The sequence below is a fragment of the Mauremys reevesii genome, linkage group 3 (assembly GCF_016161935.1).
Source record: "Mauremys reevesii isolate NIE-2019 linkage group 3, ASM1616193v1, whole genome shotgun sequence".
In the NCBI taxonomy this organism is placed as follows: Eukaryota; Metazoa; Chordata; order Testudines; family Geoemydidae; genus Mauremys; species Mauremys reevesii.
In genome coordinates this window covers 13,851,900-13,866,548 of record NC_052625.1, presented here as the reverse complement: position 1 = coordinate 13,866,548, position 14,649 = coordinate 13,851,900, and the positions used below count along the sequence as shown (strand labels likewise).

The window sequence follows — 14,649 nt, the reverse complement described above, 5'->3', positions numbered from 1 at the left end:
TTTCAAATTATCTCACTGGTGTAAAATCTGCCCAAACTAGTCCTTGTTGAACATTTTTGTTTGTTTTAGTTTGGACTTAAACTGCTACATATTGATATCAGCTGGACTGCAGTTTGTGGTCTCCTTTCATATCAGGACTGCACATTTTGCTATGATTTAAATGGGATTACTCAGTTCAACCTGAGTCAAGATCTAGAATAAATTAGAATGTCATCAAATGGTAAATTTAATCAAAATATGAGTACTTCACAATTAAAGCATCTCTCCAGTAATTGGAGGTGACAATACAAATCTATGTGGAAATTGTCAAAGTTTACACCAAAGTGTAATCACACTGTGTTAAATACTAGCCCCACTAAAGTAAATGACAAACATCAAGAGCACCAGGCTTTCATCCACTGTCACTGTGTTCGTTTATGATCAGGACATGTAGAATTATCGTCTAAGGATATGTCTATACTACCCGCCAGATCAGCGGGTAGTGTTCAATGTATCGGGGATCGATTTATTGCGTCACATCTGGACTCAATAAATCAATCTGCTAATTGACACCCATACTCCACCTTGGCATGAGGAGTAAGCGCAGTCGACGGGGGCGCCACGGCAGTAGACTTGCCGCCGTGAGGACGGCCAGGTAAGTCAAACTAAGCTACTTCAACTTCAGCTACGTGAATAGTGTAGCTGAAGTTGGGTATCTTAGTTCGAACCTCCCCCCCCGCTAGTGTAGCCCAGGCCTAAGTTGCCATATTCTTTTTGGTCGTGCTTTAATTCAGTGCTCATAAGATGTGTTGTACTGACAGTGCTAGAAAAGGAAGCCCTCTGCTTACTAGGGTGACCAGATGTCCCGATTTTATAGTGACAGTCCTGATATTTGGGGCTTTGTCTTATATAGGTGCCTATTACCTTCCACCCCATCCCAATTTTTCACACTGGCTATCTGGTCACCCTACTGCTTAGCTACAGAACAGACATGGCCCAGGCACAGAGAGTGGCAGTGCCAGTTTCCCCACCACTATACCAAACTCCCAAACAAAACTGGCTCTACCCTTACTACAAGGTACCGCATCCAGGTGTGAGAAAATAGCCTCGCTGACCTATTCAGTCGTACCTCTGTGCTGAGAATACCAACAAGAGGGCCAGTGAATGCCAGCTGTCGTGATGGGGACACCACCACATTTATTTCATATCGGCCTTCAAACAGCCCCAAAAGGGCATTGGATTAAAACTTGCGACAGAGGTGAAGGACACTATATGCCATTGACAATGCTCTGAGCAATCCAATCCCATACCTAGTGCATTCTTCTTCATACTGCCACACCTGTGACTTCAATCTTGGTTTGACTGGCCCATCTTGCTCCAAGTATGAGGAATGATTCCAATTTCATGTAAAATCAATTCAAGGTATCCAAAGCAACAATTACAAACATTGGTCAATAACAACAAATGGAGTTTTGGAGCCAAATTCATACCTGAGGTAAGTGGGTGCTGCTCTGTTGTTTTCAATGGAGTATCAAACAGTTTACATCAGACCAATATTTGGTCTACTGTCTAGGGGTGAAAATATAGCAGCAAACTAATACCCTAGACTGTCAGTGATGCTGAACTTTAGCTTAGGTACCACAGCTAGAGACCCCTATGTTATTTGGCACAGTTTTCAGATTTTAATATAACATAATTGATTGTGCATGACTGACTGATCTGAGATTGCTATTATGATATCATTTAATTTTTTTCATTAAACAGTTTTTCATTTCTGAGTTGTAAAAAGCAACATAATAATATAGGATTCTAAATTATTCTAGATAAGCTGCAGTGAGGATTTTGTATTACTTTTTTTTTTTTGCAAAGAAAGTAACATGGACAAGAGTTATTACCTAATTGTGAGAGTCAGTCGATGTTATTTCAGCAGCAGAGATCAGGCATTACATTGGTATGCAGATTTTGACTTTCAAAATCTTTAAGGTCAAGACAGTATAAAAGATTTTTTTTCCCAAATGCAAATATTACATCAAATATTCAAGTTAAAGGGCCAAAGATAGATTTACTTTTAGGATTAAAATAAAATACAGGAAAGAAGTAAACCCAGATTTATAAAGGCAATCCAGTTTATTGAAAATGTATGACAAGAATAAAACTAGAAGATGTAAAGCACAGGGCATGAAAAGCTGTTCCTAAAATGGATATGACGACAGATCTTCAGCTCCATTTCAATGGGGCAAAGCAGCCAGAAACTCTGAGTAAGGGAATCCCTAGGCCACATTCAGCTACTGTAGTGATTCTACACTGCTGCCTCCTCACAGCTTCAGTGGGGAACACTGTTCTCTGGTGATCCCTGGATATTAAACAAACCCTTTATGGCCATGTGCAGCTGGGCATAAATTAGAGCAACCCTGAAGTTGCTCTAAATTATGCCAGGAACTGGGACTACCCTGGCTAGCTCCATGATTGTGGAGCCATGAAGGTGGCATAAAAGCATTGTTGTTCCCCCAGCTACTTAGCTGCACTGAGCATATTTCAGCTGCCAGCTCATGAGATCTATTTAAACTGTAGTGCGCTTGATTCTAATTACACACATTGGTCATCATCTACCCACCATTACCACATAGTGGTGTCTGAGACACTACAGTTTTGTTCCTTAAACCAGAACTGAAAATAACTGTACTATTTAAATTGTGGGAGAGGGCTGACTTTCTAATGATGACCTCTGTTGGTGGCCACACACATGCAAATACAAGTGGACAAATGACAGGCCACTTTCATTTACCGGAATGGATATCGATGACATATATTTACATGGATATTGATGACATATATTGTGAGAATTATACCTGCGGGGGGATCACATTGTCCCAGTTCACAGCTTTTGAGATGATTATTTTATACAACTTATGGAGCTCTTACCACAACCCTCTTTCTTGATGCTGTTCTTCCCTCTACACTTCCTTCTTGCTGATATTCTCCTCCCAACCTTCTTTAACCCTAGTACTATGGCTGCTCGGCAAATAACTGCAAACAATTCAATGTTACAGAACAATGCTGAAGCAGAATGTCATGACAGATCACAGCACCCTAAACACTGGAAGAGGAGGAAATGATTATCTCATTGTAACAGGGCGCTCCTAGGAGAAACAAGCCAGGCCCCTGTTCGCCCTGTACCGGAGGAAGCAGGGTATTCGTTGGGCTGGCTGAGGGGCCACCCCCTAATGACCAGAGTGGGTCCGCCTGCAGGCCTGGGTAGCCAGCCTGCCCTATAGAGCTGGCTAAGAGACAGGAAAGGGAGGAGTGTGGGCTCTAGATCCCTGCTGGCTGGGAAGTTAATAGTCCTCCAGAGTGTCGGTCTCCGTAAATAATCCGTGGTGGGAATGGACACAAACAATAAAAGGACACGGGTGCTGCACTTCAGTTGGTCTCTGACTGCGTTTGTGGCGGGGCCGGGAGCAGGAGCCGCTATACTAATTGAGTGATCAAAAGATGAATTTCTCTTTTCCTATTTCTGGGTCATTTGGGATTTTTTTTATATTTCTCTAAATGCAAGAAAATAGAGACTGTCCTGCAAGCTGCATGCTCTTGCCTGTCTCTCTTATAGTCCTTCAGCACATTTTTGTGCTGTTTTAGTGGATTCTAAGCACCCTGGCGATGTACTTATGCACCTGCTTCATTTTAATCACAGGAGCACGCACACTGAAGTCTATGGGACTACTCGCACTGTTAAAGGTAAGCAGGTGCTTAAGTGCTTTGCTGGATCAAAGCCAGAGCGCTTAGCAACTTGTAGGATGGAGCCCTTTTTCCTCTTTACCCTTCTCTTAATCTGAGTCTTTCTGTTTGCCCTTCCTGCTTTGCTTTATGTTACTGCATGACCTTTCTCTTTAGATACATAGGCCTGTATATATACATATCGCCCTGGGAGTGTAAAGGAGCCTTAATGGGGCATGCAAATGTCATTTATGCCCACTTTCTCTGAAGCCTATTTAAATGGCCAGAGATGTGAGAAGGAACCTTACTGTAAATGAGAATCAGGCCCTCAGACTCCATTTTAAAATCAAGCCACTAGCAGCAATTTCCGAGAGTGATTAACTCAGGATCTGCAACGACAACATTTTCTGTTTTTAAAAACCAGAAAGCTAAACCAGGGTCACTTATAGGGCTCTGTTCTGTTTTTGTTTTTTGTTTTTAAAAGTATTTTTTTATAAGAGCAAGAGTGGCTTTGTGGTATTTCGAACAGCAGCAATGTGATTCTCCCTGTCTTTGAATATAGCCCGTCCTCTTCCCACTTGTGCTAATGAGACTAGTTTTGATTTAATCTTTTATTACATTAGTGGCTACACCTAATAGCTGTTCCCTCACACCAGGGATTGCCAGGCTCAGACTTATAGCTCATGGATGTGAATAAACCACATGTATGGTTTACAAACTTTTAGAACACTGCCTATTTGTGAGATACAGCCCCAGGGGAGGTATATGGTTTGCAATAAACTATCACCACTATTCTTACTGTAAATAGGTATACATACATACATACATACATACCCTGTACAAAAGAGCATCCTTTCCCCTGTCTTTCAGACCATCTCAGACTATATAAGGCAACATTGCTCAAACATAACATTTGCAAACATTCAGGAAGAGGGGGAATGGTAAGATCTGAATGTTAAGTGGTTTTAATGATCTTTTTAAGATTCATTTCCCCAGCTATTCATTGCACGGCTTATTTACCTGTCATTTCTAATGTGCAACACATCTGGTTCTTGCATACACTCCAGATAAATCACCATGTTTTAGAAGATTAAAGAGGGGAAAAGCAGGCCACTACGAATGAAAAGGGTTCACTGCATTTTATTTTTAAGTGTGATCCTGTGAAAAATGACTGGAATATTTCTAGAGTGAAAGAAATCAAGCAGGCATCCAAAATTACAGGTAATGGTGTGCATGGAAGCTGGCACATGATTAGGGTATTCTTGTGCCTCATAAATTGAGAAAAATGTGTTAAAACGGAATACTATAAAATGGTGATTTATGAGAATTTAGGGAGATATTCTTGAGTTTTGACTTTAAAATGTTATTTTTATATCTGCAAGATTGCATTTTAATCCATCTTTATGGAGTCTAATCATTCTCTGGGTGGAATGGAGGGAAATCTCTTCTAACAACGCAGGGACTTTCCAAGAGGAGAGACCATTTCCTACTCACAACAGAATCAGAGTGAAGCCCATAATTAATTATTTATATTGTGGTAGCATCTAGCGCAGGGGTGGGTAAACTTTTTGGCCTGAGGGTTGCATTGGGTTTCAGAAATTGTATGGAGGAACGGTTAGGGGAGGGGGTCGTGGCCTGGCCCCCACCTCCTATCTTCCCCCCACCCTGGGGGACCTCTACCCCATCCACCCCCCCACTCCCTGTCCCCTGACCGCCCCTCCCCAGGACCTCTACCCTATCCACACCACCCCACTCCCTGTCCCCTGACTGCCCACCCCCCCTGGGACCCCTACCCCATCCACACACCCCTGTCCCCTGACTGCCCCTGGACCTCTGCTACCCCATCCAACCCTTCCTCTCATTCCTGATGCCCCGCCCCCAGGACCCCTGCCCCATACAACCACCCCTTCTCCCTGCCCCTGACTGCCCCCTGCTGCCCCATCCAACCCCCCCTCCTTCCTGACTGCCTCCCTGGGACCCCTGCCCCCATTCGACCCCCTATTCCCCCCCAACCCCTATTCAAACCTCCGCCCCTGACCACCACCCCAAACTCCCCTGGCCTCTATCCAACCCCCCCTGCTCTCTGCCCCTTTACCGCGCTGCCTGGAGCACCGGTGGCTGGCGGCGCTACAGTCGTGCCGCCTGGCTGGAGCCAGGCCACACAGCTCAGAGCACTGGGTCAGACCCGGCTCTGCAGCTGCGCTGCCCCACAGCCCAGCCTCCCAGAGCATTGCACCGGTGCTGGAGTGAGCGAGTTGAGGCTGCGGGGGAGGGGGAAGAGCAGGGGAAGGCCTCCTGGGCCAGGGGCTCAGGGGCCGGGCAGGACAGTCCTGCGGGCCGGATGTGGCCCATGGGCCGTAGTTTGCCCACGTCTGATCTAGAGGCTCCATTCGGGATCAGAGAAGCACTGTGCTATGCACAATGCTAGGCCCTGCACAAAAACAAAGCCGGAGATAGTTCCCTGCCCTGAGGAGCTTGCAATATTATTAAAACAAGGTGCAATGAACAGGTGCACTACAACCAGCTGGAATGGGAAAGGGAGGCTAATGGAATTGTGTTTTCATAGACCAGATATGATTACTGCTAGATAGTTTCCAGTAAGTGAGTATTAAAAAAATTAATAAGATATATCAATAAATCAATAATATAGATAATTGCCAGAAAGTCCAACTGCCCATGCTAGTGATTAGCACCATGGAAGGCCCTAGTGGCAATGATAGCACTTAGTTCAGTAAAAGGCCTAGTGACCATGCTAGTGATTAGCACCGTGGAAAGCTGTAGTGGGCCATGCTTGCGAACAGAATCATGGAATCATAGGACTGGAAGGGACCTCGAAGTCATCTAGTCCAGCCCCCTGCACTCATGGCAGGACTAGGTGTTATCTAGACTATCCCTGACAGGTGTTTGTCTAACTTGCACTTAAAATTCTCCAATGATGGAGATTCCACAACCTCCCTAGGCAATTTAGTCCAGTGCTGAACCACCCTAACAGTTAGGAAGTTTTTCCTAATGTCCAACCTAAACCTCCCTTGCTGCAATTTAAGCCCATTGCTTCTTGTCCTACCCTCAGAGGTTAAGGAGTCCAATTTTTTCCCTTCTCCTTGTAACAACCTTTTATGTACTTGAAAACTGTTATGTCCCCTCTCAGTCTTCTCTTCTCCAGACTAAACAAACCCAATGTTTTCAATCTTCCCTCATAGGTCATGTTTTCTAGACCTTTAATCATTTTTGTTGCTCTTCCCTGGACTTTCTCAAATTTGTCCACATCTTTCCTGAAAAGTGGAGACCAGAACTGGACACAATATTCCAGTTGAGGCCTAATCAGCATGGAGTAGAGCGGAAGAATTACTTCTCGTGTCTTACAACACACCTGCTAATACATCCCAGAATGATGTTCGTTTTTGCAACAGTGTTACACTGTTGACTCATATTTAGCTTATGGTCCACTATGACACCCAGATCCCTTTCCGCAGTACTCCTTCCTAGGCAGTCATTTCCCATTTTGTACATGTGCAACTGATTGTTCCTTCCTAAATAGAGTACTTTGCATTTGTCCTTATTGAATTTCATTCTATTTACTTCAGATCATTTCTCCAGTTTGTCCAGATCATTTTGAATTTTAATCCTATCCTCCAAAGCACTTGCAACCCCTCCCAGCTTGGTATCGTCTGCAAACTTTATAAGTGTACTTATGTCATTATCTAAATCATTGATGAAGATATTGAACAGAACCGGACCCAGAACTGATCCCTGCAGGACCCCACTTGTTATGCCCTTCTAGCATGACTGTGAACTACTGAGAACTCTCTGGGAACAGTTTTCTAAACAGTTTTGCACCCACCTTATAGTAGCTCCATCTAGGTTGCATTTCCCTAGCTTGTTTATGAGAAGGTCATGTGAAACAGTATCAAAAGCTTTAATAAAGTCAAGATACACCACATCTACCACTTCCCCCCTATCCACAAGGTTTCTTACCCTGTCAAAGAAAGCTATCAGGTTGGTTTGACATGATTTGTTCTTTACAAATCCATGCTGAGTGTTACTTATCTTATTATCTTCTAGATGTTTGCAAATTGATTGCTTAATTATTTGCTCCATTATCTTTCCGGGTACAGAAGTTAAGCTGAGTGGTCTGTAATTCCCCAGGTTGTCCTTATTTCCCTTTTTATAGATTGGCACTATGTTTGCCCTTTTCCAGTCTTCTGGATTCTCTCCCGTCTTCCATGACTTTTAAAAGATAATCACTAGTGGGTCAGATATCTCCTCAGTCAGCTCCTTGAGTATTCTAGGATACATTTCACCAGGCCCTGGTGACTTTAAGACATCTAACTTGTCTAAGTAATTTTTAACTTGCTCTTTTCCTATTTTAGCCTCTGATCCTATCTCATTTCCATTGACATTCCCTATTTTAGATGTCCAATCACCACCAACATTCTTGGTGAAAACTGAAACAAAGAAGTCATTAAGCACCTCTGCCATTTCCACATTTTCTGTTATTATAACTCCCCTCCCACTCATTGAATAATAGGCCTATCCTGTCCTTGGTCGTCTTCTTGCTTCTAATGTATTTGTAGAATGTTTTCTTATTACCTTTGTTACCTCTTAGTTAGAAAAGATGCATGGAAGGCTCTTCTAACTATGTTAGCAATTAGTACCATAGAAGGTCTGAATAGGCTTACTAGCAATTAGTAAAGCAGCAAGCCCTACTGGCCATGCTAGTGATTAGGACCATGGAAAGCCCTAGTTGCCAAGCTGCTGACTAGTATCCTGGAAGGTCCTACTGACCGTGGTAGCAGCTGGTACCAAAGAAGGCCCTACTGACTACGTGAGTGATTAGCACAGTAAAAGGCCCTACTGGCCATGCTTCTGATTAGCACAGTAAAAAGTCCTAGAGACCATGCTAGTGATTAGTACAGGAAAAGGCCCTAGTGGCTACATTGGCAATTAGTACCACAGAAAGTCTGTAATGGGGTTAATGGTAATAGACAGAAGGGAGAGGAGAGTCTTTCCTAGTGACAGGCTGTCAGGTTGATCAGACCCCCATGCAGCATCCAGGACTATGAATGGTGGAGCCATGCAACCACATCCATGACCAATACCGAAAACAAGCCCAACTACAAAGAAGGGAGAACAGGGAGGGAAAAGGAGATACAAAAGCCAGGGATAGCAGAGGGGCAACAACCCCACACAAGGCTGCCTTTGAGAAACCCATAAGGAGACTGTAAGCCCTGGAACTGAAGGGCTGATTGACTCAATGTAAGTTAATAATGTATGGACTGGTCTAATTGCAGACGAATTGAAAGAGACTAGTTAGGAAAAAGCTGAGATCCCTAGAGAGACTGCACCAAGAACAGTTGACAAGGCCTTATTGATCATGCTCGTGATTAGCACTATGGAAGGCCTTACGAGCCACGATAGCAATTAGCACTGTTGAAGGCCGTATTGGCAACACTAGTGATAAGCACCATAGAAGGCCCTAGTGGCCACAGGAGTGATTAGCACAGTGGAAGGACCTAGTGGCCATGTGTAGGTCTGGCTTTACACAAGTAACTTGCCTCAATTCTTAGTGGGCATAACTGGGAATGTGAATGGAAGGTTATGTTGTAAATAGGGGCTTGACCAACATTATGCTGGCATCAAGATGCCTGTGCTAGCTAAGAGAAGCAACAACACCTGGGTGCTAGGGACTATGGACAAGATAAACTTGGAATGTAAAGATCAGGTTCCATGTAACCAGCACATGGATGGAGCATGTTGTACAGGGATTGGTTCCTGCAAAGTAACCAAGCCAATCCAAAAACGTGCAGTGTAATGTATAGCAAATGCAATGTAATATGTAAATGTACATAAAGGAAGAGGCTATCTGTGTAACTTTGGATATGTGGTTCGCCGTATACCCACCCCCTAGGCTTGAGTCTGATCAACTCAGTGTAGCTTTGCTGTATGCCAAATAAAGGAACCTGAGTGTATCTGTTTGTATCAATTTACATGCCCTGAGCAGAGAGGTAAGGAGAAGCTGAAATGTGAAAGGGCCTCAAAAGGTAAGGAGCAGAAGCCTGCATCTTCTGCAATGGAGAGTCAGAGAAGTGACACAGAGAGGGGGTAGGGGTGACATGGTCAGATTGACTGGGCAGGAAGATTATTTAGGCAGCACATTTTACATGGATCAAGGATTGGTACCAAGAAAAACAGGTAAGCGGAGGTTGTAGTAGTCGAGATGGATGAAGATCCAGGTGTGAGTTTTAGCTGTGTGGACAGAGTGAAAAGAACTTGGAGATTTTATGGAGGTTAGAGTGACAGGATCTGGACACAGCCTGGACATACTGAGCTGGGGAGAGGGCAGATTCAAAAACAAAGTAAATAATGAACCTCCTGTATTTCTAAAAACGATAGGTGTGAGGGGCACTATGAAAAGAAATATTTGGCAGGCTGGTAATTGCTGGGGATCCAGACTGGTTCGTGCTCACCAATGTGGCTTCTTAGAAATCTTTATACATATCAATGCAATGCTAAGGACTAAGGCTCCAGTTCAGGAAAGCACTTACAGATGTGCTTACATCCATCCCTATTCAAGACAGAATGTAGGGACGTGTTTCAAACCCACTGAAGTCAGGGGGACATAAGCCTGTGCTCAAGTTAAGCATCCGCTTAAGTACTGTCCTGAATAGGGTATGTGTTCTTGAATCGAAGCCTGAGTTGGCATAGGAACGGAACTATCCTTTTGCTTCTAGTGATGGGCCTATAGAAAAGGGTGGATTCATACTTAAGAAAGTTAAGAAATGCTAGAGCATAGACTGCAACAAAGCTCTCAATCATTATCTGTCCAGGACTATCAGTATGACACATTTCATAAGCATTAAGTTACATTCAGATTTATGAAACAATATATATTTACATATATCAAAACAATAAATAAAGAAATGATTCAGTTTATTTCTCATTTTTCTGATTCCCATAGTGTGCTAACAATTTAGTAGAGAAAAGAGAACTGCTTACAACTGGAATTATGATACCTGTTCTATTACCTGTTCTGTTATGGAACTGCTATCAACAAATCTAACATGCTGAAAGACACTTTTATATTTTCATAGACTGGGGATAGTAGACATGCTAATCTCAGTAGTTCGTCAGTGGTTCAAGCTGTGCACATCTATCTCTTTGAAGCTGTGTGGCTTGGAATGTATTTGCCACATACCTTCCTTCATATTTATAAGGTGAAAGAACTGGAAAAATACAGTTTCTTAAAACATTTTACATTCATTTCAGTTAGCTGAAGATAAATTATAAAGTTTCATAAGTCCAGGATCTGGCAGTTTTTGGCTGTTGTTAACTCAGTGGGCAAATCGTTTGAAGACTGTTTTTAGAAATGCCAGGATTTCATAGAGGTGCCATTTCCCTGTCTGCTAATGCGCTTTTTGAAAGTTCTTATTTTTAAACTGACTAAAATCAGCAAATATAGAAATTTGAAGTGTCTGAGTAGAATTAAAAGGCCTTGATTCTGCAAAGGTTCTGGGGGTAGGGCACAGTACAAAGCCAAGTTACGGGATCAGGGCCTTGATTCTATTAAAAAATATATGTGAAAAGCAGCTCATCCTTCATTCTGTGTTCCTCCTGCAACTGCTGTTATTTCACAAATATCTCAGATGGCACGGAGAGCATCACTTCTTTTCCCCTAAGAGATGTCTGTGATGATATCTGTTGTAAGCGAAATGCAACCTACCCTCTGAGCACTGGTTTTCCCAGATAAGAGTAGAGGAACTGATTTGAATTTATTTCATTTTAGAATGCATTTATCTGACAGTTCTAACTCCTTATATATATTTATGATTGGCAGAAAGCAATTTTTATTTTTTATAATTTGGACAGATAATCTCGATGTTCACTTTTAAGCTTTTTTTTCTGTTTGTATCAATTTACATGTTCACAGTTGTGGGAAATTAGGGGGAGGTCAGACAATTATTTAATGACAATAGTCACTGAGATTCATAAAGTTTAAGCTTTATCTTTAAAGTTAAAACACAAATTGTCAACATCACGTGTCCAAATACACAAAGTAAATGTCCCTAAATCAAACTTTAATAGGTTCTCAAGCAGCATTTTTCTTATTTTGACTATCTGTACATTTCATGATCATCAATGGAAATACTTTTTCATCAGTTTGCATATGGTGAAATTGATGTTAACTGACCTGTACCGATAAAAAACAACTCCTTCCAAGCCTACCTATATTGAAAGGTTAATGGTTTGGGATCTTAATTACATTTTTTAATTCAATATATATATTTTAAATGTATGGCCATTTTTTAAATTATGGCCATTCTAAAATTATGGCCATTTATTTTAGGTCTTCAGGCCCAATGCTCTCTCCAACCATGCATTCTGTCTCATGGAAGTTATCTCCCAATTCTTCTATCAAGGCTATGCTTTGCCTCCCTCCTTCTCCAGTGAAACTGGCAGGGTGGGTGGCCACCAAATGCCGGGGAAGCATCCAAACACCAATCATCAGCATGATCCTCAGGCGCGATAGGATCATGGTTTCTTATGACTCCCTCTAGGATCTCTCCATGGTAGTTCCCCTAACAGAAGGGGAAGGCATGTACTTTGTCAGCACTGAATTGCATCAGGCTGGGACTGGTGGGGAACAATGCTGTGGTGAGCTGCAGAGAGGGTGGGAGGAATTTGGAGAGTATGCCTCATCACCCTGGGCCGAATCTACAGATTAGTGCTCCCACCTGCTCCCCTTCAGTGGGAGGGACTATCTGAGCACTGGTATTTTTGGAATAACAGTCTTTAAAAAAAAACTATGTGCTGTTCCTCCTCAGGTTGTACCAACTCTAAACACCAGACAGATTGAAAGGTAACTTACACACATCAGTGCCAGACTGTGAATCTCTCTGAAACAGTGTAATACAAAATCCTACAGTCCAAGAATAACCCCAGAGTCCACACTGGTGCTGTATGGGATTTTTTAAAGGCACATATACTATGATTATAACACACTATAAAATGATCTTTTCTCTACAGCATATACACATGTGATTGTAAAGACCTTTCACACTGTTCTACCAGCACAATGGAGTCTCAGAGAGCGTGAAACTAGTCCCCTCATGAGAATACCCTCTGCACAAAGGACCTCCCTGATTGGTGTAGGGCTGGCAGTAAGTGTTCTATGCTGGCTGATGGGGTAGACAGAAGGTAGGGTTATGGCCAGACTGTGCTGCAGTAGGACTATTCTTGGCCATGGAAGCAGCATCTGGGCTGCTTTAGCTTACACCATGGACCAGGCAAGCTCTGCATTGCCCCATAATATGGAGAATGCAAAGGCAGCTTTAAGCTATCCCTGTTCCACCCCATCCAACCCTGCACCATGCTCATGGACGGATTAACTAGGAATCTGGTCCTTAGAATCTTGTGTGTGAGATGCCACAGTACCGTAATACATTTCTTTGCGTGATGCCAGATTTTAAGCACAATTTCCTAACTTCAGTTACTCTCTCAACATGAAGCCGATAAACTGATTTTTCTATTCATATTGTCCTCAGTGAGACAATCCGTCCCGTTTCCAGACAAGAGTCCATTAATACGATGGGTAACGTTAGAAGAATGGTTACACACAAAGACGATAGGTAATTTCTATGGCAAACAAATCAGTATACGTTCACTTCCCAACTTAACACGCACACAGAAGGTTCAATATCAGGAGCAAGGACACAAAGTACTATCTAAATTTCAAAATCTCCATTAAGACCCAAGAAAGCAAAAATAAATAAATAACTAAATAAAACCCTGCCACTCATGATACTGACTATAAAAAACATGTTCAGAAGAGATGTTATAGATGTGGACCTCATAAATAGGCCATATATTGGTAAAGAGGAGGCAAAAAATGAAGATTAATCACCAACCATGCTTAGAATGAACCCTCACTATTTCTGACTGCTGTTAGGCTTGATGTGACCTTAATGTAGGAAGGATTTCAATGATTTCAAACACATGTATTCTGGCCAGGTTTTTAAAAAACATCTATACGGTGCTTCTATCAGCCACTTGAGAGAGCAGTTAAATTGACCTAAACGGAGCTCTGACCCCATAATCAGGTAAAGACCGTGGGCTCCTTAATATGCTATTTTGGAACAAAAGAGTGAGATTTCACACACACTTCCTCATACTATCCAAAAAAAAAAAAAAAAAGAGAGAGAGAGAGAGAGAGTAGGGTGGTGGCACTGAATTAAACATTAACTCTTAAAATAAATAAGTTAATGTATGTTAATAATTATGTTATCTCAGTAAAATGCATTAAAATTCTCTAGTAGTCTAACTTGAAGGCTGTACTGATGGACTATATTTATGATAAATAACATAACTCCTGTTTTGAATTACCAGCAGCAAAGGTTTTATAAATCACCATGGTTTTTGTTTTTTTTCAACACATACCAAAAAGAATTGTAAGACACTCTAGACTAGCGTGAGTAATTAATGGTGTGATGCCATAAAAAGGATCAAGAACAGTATGTCTGTGTGTTGGTCTCCTATCTTTAAACCAAACAACAAAACGGGAAAATCCCAGCTTGAAACATTAAATCACCTCTCTGTCTTGTTTCCTAAACTCTCTGTCATTTGGCCCCGTGACACTTATAAATATTTATCACAATCTAAATGATCTGAGTGCCCAGCACAATCTGCACAAGATAAACATTACTTCCTCTCTCTCAATTATGACTTCATCTCCTTCTGCCTCCCCATGATGTGTTTATAGTTACTGATTTTATCTTTTTTTTTCATCAGGACAGAACTAATTAGGGCCTTGATACTTCAAAGATTTATGCATGCCCTTAACTTTACACACAAGTCATCCTACTGAGATCAGGTCTGGGGCTTACATCTGATGCTTCAAGCATGGCATTTTTTATATAAACTCCATAATGCTGAGAGCTAAGATTTCATGGCACCTCTCAC

At 42.1% G+C, this 14,649-nt stretch overlaps 1 protein-coding gene across 7 annotated transcripts in view; it reads right to left on the bottom strand.

Annotated features, from left to right (window-relative positions):
* The window catches only part of MACROD2 (mono-ADP ribosylhydrolase 2), a 1,304,535-nt gene that overhangs the window by 55,342 nt on the left and 1,234,544 nt on the right, over positions 1-14,649 (bottom strand). The gene's annotated exons all lie outside the window — the stretch shown is intronic.